Below are 8,617 nucleotides of genomic sequence, written 5' to 3' on the forward strand. Positions count from 1 at the left end.
TTCACCCCCTCCATTCGCTCCAAACGCCTCTTAGCTTGCTATCACACTAGATTCTTACAAAACATACATCGTCATGGACAAATACTATGGGACCTAACAGCATTAAAAAACCATATCCTTAACAGCCTAGATGAAGATCACACAAAACATTGGAAACACCTTATAGAACAAGCAGAACAATACAGAAAACTGACACCTCAAGAATTCTGGAAACGAATCAAACGATTACAAGGATCAACTCACACACCGTTTAAATACCTTCTACATAATAACAACAAAATCACTGATCCTGAAGCAGTTCTCAACATTTTTAAACACCACTGGGAACAAATCTTTCACCCACATCCTCCTGAACCATTTGCACGCCCCAACATTGAAATAGTCGAAGACTGGATACACCAAAATAGACAAGCAACTACACCAGACGACCTCATTCACCTTGAAAATCTCAATTCAAACACTGAACTACAGACTCCCCTAACTCTAGCTGATGTCAAGACAGCTCTCATGGGCACTCGTCGTAGAGCCCCTGGTGCGTCTGGCATTGGACATATCCTTCTTAGACAACTCCCTGCTTCTATCATTACTGCTATCACTAACCTATTCAACGCCTCCCTTGCCTCTGGATACTTTCCACTCAACTTTAAGTCTGCCACAGCCGTTCTTATTCCAAAACCTGGGAAACCCCACACTGACCCAAAGAACTATAGACCCATCAGCCTTCTAGAGACACTTGGCAAAGTCTTTGAAAGGCTGATCAACCAGAGACTTAGAACCCACCTTGAACACAATGACTTACTCACTAACAAACAGTTTGGATTTCGGCCTCACCGGTCCACTCACGACGCCTTAAACATCATGACTAACTACCTCAGTATCAATCAGCACCAAAGACTTAAGACTGCACTCATCACTAAGGACGTTGAGAAGGCCTTTGACACTGTTTGGCATGACGGCTTAAAATTCAAACTATGCAACAACTTTAATCTTCCTCTTATCACCACCAAACTTCTTTCGAACTACTTAGACAATAGGACAATGAGAATTAAGTTCCTCCAACAACACTCTGACTACTTCAACTTACACGCCGGTGTTCCCCAAGGTTCTGTTCTTGCCCCAACACTCTACATCCTATACATAAACGACATTCCTGACCCTGTTCATCACACTTCATTAACCATATGTTATGCTGATGATGTCTCTCACCTTGTCACCAGCAACACCATTGATACACTAACAAACAGAGCACAAACAGAACTTGATGTTGTCACTGAGTGGGAGTACAAATGGCGTATAAAAACCAACTCCAGCAAATCTAAAATCACCTACTTTTTCTGTAAAAGAACTATTCGCCCAATTCCTCTCAAACTCTATTCATACACTCAAAATCCTACTTATATCTCTGTATCTCCCTCCTCCACAGTCCTGGGACTCACATTTGATCGACAACTACTCTTTCACACACACATAACACAGAAACATGCAATAGCTCTTCAAGCCATGAAGAAACTATACAGACTTAGATTTGCAAAACCTGACACAAAAATGCACCTTTACAAAGCACTTATTAGACCTCTCCTAACATACGCTCCACTAGCTCTTTCTCTATCTGCACGCACTAACAAAATAAAACTTCAAAGAATACAGAACAGAGCACTAAGATGGGTACTCAACACCCGATGGCAAGAGTTAAATACCAGTCAAAGTCTCCATGAAAGTACTAACATTCCTGCCCTAAATACCTACTGGAAAACTCTATCAGACAAACAAATCGATAGACTACTCACTCATCATGAACAACACATTGATTTTCTCCTACACACTCTCAGACTACCACGAAACAATCATGACCTCTTCTCTACCATCCATGATCCTCTTCCTAACTCTGTATTTCGTTAAACTTTAGCTCTCAACACCCAGCATCCACTATCATTACATATTCAGCTCTCAACAACCAGCACAAACAATCCGTAAAAAAGTTCAGCCCTGACGCTCTTGAGCCAATCACTGTGATGTTGTGAGTTTGTGATGTCCCGATGTTGTCACTGAAAACACCCGACTGAGTCCCTGCCTCGAAAGCCGCAACCTAACGACACGCAGCTGGGTTTAGCCCTGGCACTTTTTCTCTTACAAATCTTCTTCCTCTCACCCCCCCTTATCTTCTTCTGTCCCCACTTCCAAGCTCGCCCCTATGGGCATCTTCTCCTGTATTATTCTGATTCTGATTCGCAAAAGTTCATTATTGTATCGCAACGCCAGCCAGCACGAGCATCATCATGCCACCCAAGGCATCTGGAAAGGCTGCCAAGAAGGCCGGAAAGGCCCAGAAGGCCATTGCCAAGGGCGATAAGAAAAAGAAGCGCAGGAGGAAGGAGAGCTACAGCATCTACATCTACAAAGTGCTGAAGCAGGTCCACCCCGACACTGGTATCTCTTCCAAAGCCATGTCGATCATGAACTCGTTCGTGAACGACATCTTCGAGCGCATCGCCGCCGAGGCTTCTCGCCTGGCCCACTACAACAAGCGTTCCACCATTACCAGTCGGGAGATCCAGACGGCTGTAAGGCTCCTGTTGCCCGGAGAACTGGCCAAGCACGCCGTCTCTGAGGGCACTAAGGCCGTCACCAAGTACACCTCCTCCAAGTAAACGGCTTACTTACTGCCCTGTGGTGGTGGCTTGGCCTCAAACCAACAAACTCGGCTCCATTGGAGCCACACTTTAATTTCTAAAGAGATTGTGAGTGTTAGACACCAATACTATTATAACAAAAACCTCTGTCACTGAAAGCAAATAGCTATAAAATGAGAATATTTATGAAACTGTCTGTGTGTGTTTCTCTCTCTCAGTCTCTGTCTGTCTGTCTGTCTGTCTGTCTGTCTTCTGTCTCTGTCTCTGTCTTCTGTCATGTCTGTCTCTCTCTCTCTCTCTCTCTCTCTCTCTCTCTCTCTCTCTCTCTCTCTCTCTCTCTCTCTCTCTCTCTCTCTCTCTCTCTCTCTCTCTCTCTCTCTCTCTCTCTCAACACACATATAAACACTCGGTATCTTTTTTCTAGAGATTAGAGATTCATTGTTATGTTCCACATTAGGATTACTATGCAGGCCACCCTCTTAAGGTTTGAAAATGTCAAGAAAACGGTTAATTTAAAATGTCATCTCCTAACTTAACAGATTAAGCCAGAGGACCGAAAACAGAATAAAACAGGACAGGACAGTATGTCACTTATACAAGCTGCTTTTATTTCTAGTACAGTATGACAATTTTTTTTATTTTTGGAGGGGGGGGGGGGGGGGGGGAGGATCCTTGACAGTGCATAAGAATGAAAAGCGACGGCGTTTTGTTTGTAAGAGGACAGGTTGTACTACAAATGACTTGATTTATTGATATCACGTGTACAGTGTATGTATGACACCTAAATTATTGTATTTATTTATTTATTATATGTATAGATGAAGGTTAATTCATATGACTGATGCTAGGAATGTCTGAAATCTCCTTAGAAGGATATTTTGGCCCTGAGAAGGGCCGAGTTTGGTGTATACTAGGGTGGTCGTTTTAGCTTATGCACGCTCTCCACGGATACGGCGAGCAAGCTGAATGTCCTTTGGCATGATGGTGACACGCTTGGCGTGGATGGCACAGAGGTTAGTGTCCTCGAAGAGACCGACCAGGTAAGCCTCGGATGCCTCCTGTAAAGCCATGACGGCAGACGACTGGAAGCGAAGATCGGTCTTGAAGTCCTGGGCAATCTCGCGCACCAGACGCTGGAAGGGAAGTTTCCTGATGAGCAACTCTGTGCTCTTCTGGTAACGACGGATCTCACGCAGGGCGACCGTTCCGGGCCTGTAACGGTGAGGCTTCTTCACGCCCCCTGTGGCAGGAGCAGACTTGCGTGCTGCCTTGGTGGCCAGCTGCTTACGAGGAGCCTTGCCTCCCGTGGACTTGCGAGCAGTCTGCTTGGTGCGAGCCATGGTGAACAACTGTGGTTTGTGATGGCCGGCGCCGAAAAATTTTTGCTTATATACGCCGTCTCGAGGCGCTTGCTCGAGCGCCATTGGCTGCTCGACTCGCCTACGTCACCCCGTTGCCCCTCCCCTCCTTCCTCTGGCTGCAGCCAACAGGCAGCTCACCTCAAATCACTATTATCGCTGATTTTGCTCTATTTTTTGGATTTGTGCAAAAGTCATTTCACAGAGACGTGAAACAGACGAGTAGGCAACTGCAGTTTTGAAAGCGTTGTGAGAAAGCCGTGTTCTGCTCGAGCTACAAGCATAAAGTAAGGACAGGCAGGAGTTAGGAGTTGCCATGCTACTAAGTACGTCCGCTTGACTGGGATATAGTCTGGGGAAATCGTGCCGAAATTCTTATTATTCACACAACTTCAACACCATGACTGGACGCGGCAAGGGAGGCAAGGGACTCGGAAAGGGTGGCGCCAAGCGTCATCGTAAGGTGCTACGTGACAACATCCAGGGCATCACCAAGCCCGCTATTCGTCGCTTAGCTCGTCGTGGCGGCGTGAAGCGTATTTCGGGTCTCATCTACGAAGAGACCCGTGGCGTCCTGAAGGTGTTCCTCGAGAACGTCATCCGTGATGCTGTAACCTACACGGAACACGCCAAGAGGAAGACCGTCACTGCCATGGACGTGGTGTACGCTCTGAAGCGCCAGGGTCGTACCCTCTACGGATTCGGCGGATAAGAGCTTGGCTAATCCATCGATTCCACCCACCACCACCTCAAAACGGGACCTAATTAGGTCCCTATACTTTTTTACTGAAGGGCTTAATAGACGATAACATAAATTGTTTTGATATCAGCTAGCACATTGGGTCTTATGAAATCTATTTTTTATCCTCGCATGCTTAAAGGGACTCTGATTGGGGAGGGAGGGGTGGGGGGGGGGGAAGGTTTGTTCCGTTATATACTAGCAGAGCAGGATCATTGGTGGTGGGGGGGGGGGGTGAGGGGAGAGAGAGAGAGAGAGAGAGAGAGAGAGATCTTTCCCAACTCTTCCTTTTTACATGAGTGAGCTACCCGTTTTATTCATTTTATCCTTCTCAGAGCTGTTTTGATAGTATCCAAATGATGGTAAATGAAAAGGGAGGACACGAATATCTACCCAGAATTCAGGACTGGCAATCGATATGCATGTTTGAGTGCGAATCTTTTTCTCTCTCAACTTAGGTATACGTTTATGTCGTACCTAAAAGCGAGAACCACACTATTGGGACAAGTATGCAAGGCCCAATTTTCCTAACAAGCACAGTTAATTTTGTTATTTTCGAACATTTCTTTCCAAATTGGTTTATCCAATTAACAGTATTATATTAAGATCATGAATTGCTGGGTTAGGTTAGGTTAGGTTAGGTTAGCTTAGCTTAGGTTAGCTTAGGTTAGGTAGTTAGCTTAGCTTGGGTTAGCATAGGTTAGGTTAGGTTTGATTACATTTCTATGTTAGATTTAACTCAAATTCAAAACAATTGCAGTCATTCGGCTTGTTAGTCAACTTGCCTCTAATAGGGGCAATTTGTCTAACAAGACTATTTAGTTTTGTGTGCATATATATATATATATATATATATATATATATATATATATATATATATATATATATATATATATATATATATATATATATATATATATATATATATATATATATTATAGCTTCAAGACTCCGAACCAATATAGAAGCATCAAGAGGAAGTGCTTGTGTTATGGGCCAATAGGCCTTCTGCAGTTACTTCCATTCTTATGTTTTTATTCCCATTGGTTCGTGTTTTATCTTGTGTAAATGTCAATCACCTCACCCAAAACTTTGGTACCATATCACCTCACCCATGTATGTGTGTATATATATATATATATATATATATATATATATATATATATATATATATATATATATATATATATATATATATATATATATATATATATAATATACAGAGTAAATCTACCCCAAAAGTAATGATTTATTTGTCTACAAAACTAAACTCTTTTTGGAATCATATGAGGCCCCTCCACTGAGGGGGGAGGCCTGGATGTTTATTGTCATGTGTATTCATGCTGCTTGCATGTCGTCGTTTATTTTGCCTTTGTTGTTTTCTTGACAGCTTTCTTTGCCTTGGGTGGTTTGGGAGATTTTGAAGCTCTCTTTATTTTGGGCTTTTTGTTCCCAACAACAAGCTGCTGCTGCTGCTGCTTCTTTTTCAAGGCTGTAGGTGGTTTGTTGCTTGTGGCGGCTTTCTTGGGAGTTACCACGGCCTTCTTTGCTGCTGTAGATGGTTTCTTGGTTGTGGTGGCTTTCTTGGGAGTTAGAACGGCCCTCTTCTCTGCTACGGCCAGCTTGAATGATCCACTAGCTCCACTTCCCTTGGTCTGAACAAGAATGCCGTCAGCCACTGCTTTCTTGAGAAATCTTCGGATGTAAATGGCGATCTTGGCAGCCTCGACTTTGTTGTTGGCAACAACGTACTTCTTGATTGCTTGTAGAGACGAGCCCTTACGGTCTTTGAGTGCTGCGACCGCGGCTAGAACCATTTGACTAGTTTTCGGGTGAGCAACCTGGACGCGAGGTTTCCTGGTGGTGGCCACCACAGCAGCAGCAGCAGCCGCAGCCTTCTTGGTAGGCTTTGCTTCTACCATGATGATGATGAGATAACCAAGGTGATGAGAGACGCTCAGACAGTCACGGGGGAATGATGCTGCCGCCGCTTGAGCCGAACCTATTTATGTGCCGGCACGGTACAGAAGCTGCAACCTGGCAACTCGTCCACCAATCACGACGGTTGGTTTTACGGCTCCGAAACCTGGATCCCATATCTTCTCTAAAATAGAAGCATTTGTTCATGTTCTTTGTAAAAGTATCATAAAGCAGGACAGATGAGACAAATATCATAAAAACTGAAGAGCAGATGAGCACACACATGTATGTATTACAAAAGAAAATCCACAAATTCATTAGAAATTGGCAGGGTAGGCTGAGGAAGTAGGTAGATGTAAAATGTCTGTAAATGGCGAAAGAACATAAACCCAAGACTGAATAAACGATGTTAAATATCCATGCCAAGGAGACAAAAATATGTTAGGATACAATTACCATTAAGACACCACAAGAAGGTCCGTATCCTGCCGTGATGACTAAAAAGAGTTGGTTATTAGCCACAATGTGTAGGCAGTCTCATGCCAACGGCCATACCACGTTGAGAACACCGCTTCTCGTCCGATCAGCGAAGTTAAGCAACGTTGGGTTTGGTTAGTACTTGGATGGGTGACCGCCTGGGAACACCAAATGCTGTTGGCAATAATGTTTTTTGTTTTGTTTTGTTTTGTTTCGTTTGTTTTTGTTTGAATGGCTGGCTGGCTCCACGGGAAATTCACGGAGTTGTGTGGAATAAGGCCTGGTAAAATGAATTAATATGTATGTCATGTTTAAAACAAACTCGCTTAATATAGTGTGTGAGGCTTTATACAAAAACAAACAACCAAAACAAAACATGTTGTATATATATATATATATATATATATATATATATATATATATATATATATATATATATATATATATATATATATATATAGCTTAATCCGGGTTTGAACTCGCAACTCCAAGAATACGCATCACTTATATACACTTTACCACTGGACCACTGCAGGACACTTGATGCTGAGGTATCAATTTAATGACGTAAATGCCATTTCCACAAATAAATGATAATTTAAAAGTATTTGTATGTACAAATCTTTTCTGTTTAAAAGGCTACAATATCAGTTACTGATATAATTTGTGTTAATGTTTCTATACCCACAGGAAGGCATGTTTTTGCTTATATGTAAGGGGTACGGAGAAGGAATCCACAGACCATCATTCCCCTTCCCCCCCCCCCCCCCTCCCACCTACTACCACCACCACCACCACCACCACCACCACCACCACCACCACCACCACCACTACTCACCACCAATCACCACCACCACCAATCACCACCAATCACCACCACCACACCTAACCGAAAACCCCCTAACACATCAACCCTCCCCCCAATCATCAGGCGAAATAATAACCCTCAAATGCCTGCCTGCCTGCCTGCCTGCCTGCCAGCCAGCCAATACTAACGGTCTTCTCAGAAAGAAAATCTCTTTGTATCTGTATTACTTGATGAAATGTATGATTCTAATAATGAAAATAAATTGTTATGTCGGTTGTATGAGCATAATGACCAATATGCACATGATATGAATGAATTAAATAGTGTAGTTTTAAGTAATTAGGTTGTAGACACATTAAGCGGATATGATATTTGACGCGTCCAGAACTGGTGATTTTTGGTTTAGTTTTAAATGCACCACCACCACCACCATTGCTTCCCCAGAGCCTAATTAAGGACCGGTAAAAGGAGTCAATATGTATGTCATCTATAAAACCAAAGAATGAATAAAAACACACACACACACACCTACATAATAGTACTAGGAAGATTGAATGGCATAAAAAAAAAAAAAGTACTCCCATTGGGTCGTTTGAACTCGCGACTTCCAAAACACCAGCCACACACCTTACCACCCAGCCACCATAGAGTTGGTATAATTGTGCAACTTTAGTTATAAAACTAA

At 43.0% G+C, this 8,617-nt stretch overlaps 1 non-coding gene across 1 annotated transcript; it reads left to right on the plus strand.

Annotated features, from left to right (window-relative positions):
• The first annotated feature begins 7,188 nt into the window (after positions 1–7,188).
• LOC138361884 (5S ribosomal RNA) lies at positions 7,189–7,307 on the plus strand. Its single transcript, XR_011227255.1, has one exon. It is a non-coding gene; the product is annotated as a 5S ribosomal RNA (ribosomal RNA).
• The last annotated feature ends 1,310 nt before the right edge of the window (positions 7,308–8,617 follow it).

Source organism: Procambarus clarkii, unplaced genomic scaffold, assembly GCF_040958095.1.
Source record: "Procambarus clarkii isolate CNS0578487 unplaced genomic scaffold, FALCON_Pclarkii_2.0 HiC_scaffold_957, whole genome shotgun sequence".
In the NCBI taxonomy this organism is placed as follows: domain Eukaryota; kingdom Metazoa; phylum Arthropoda; class Malacostraca; order Decapoda; family Cambaridae; genus Procambarus; species Procambarus clarkii.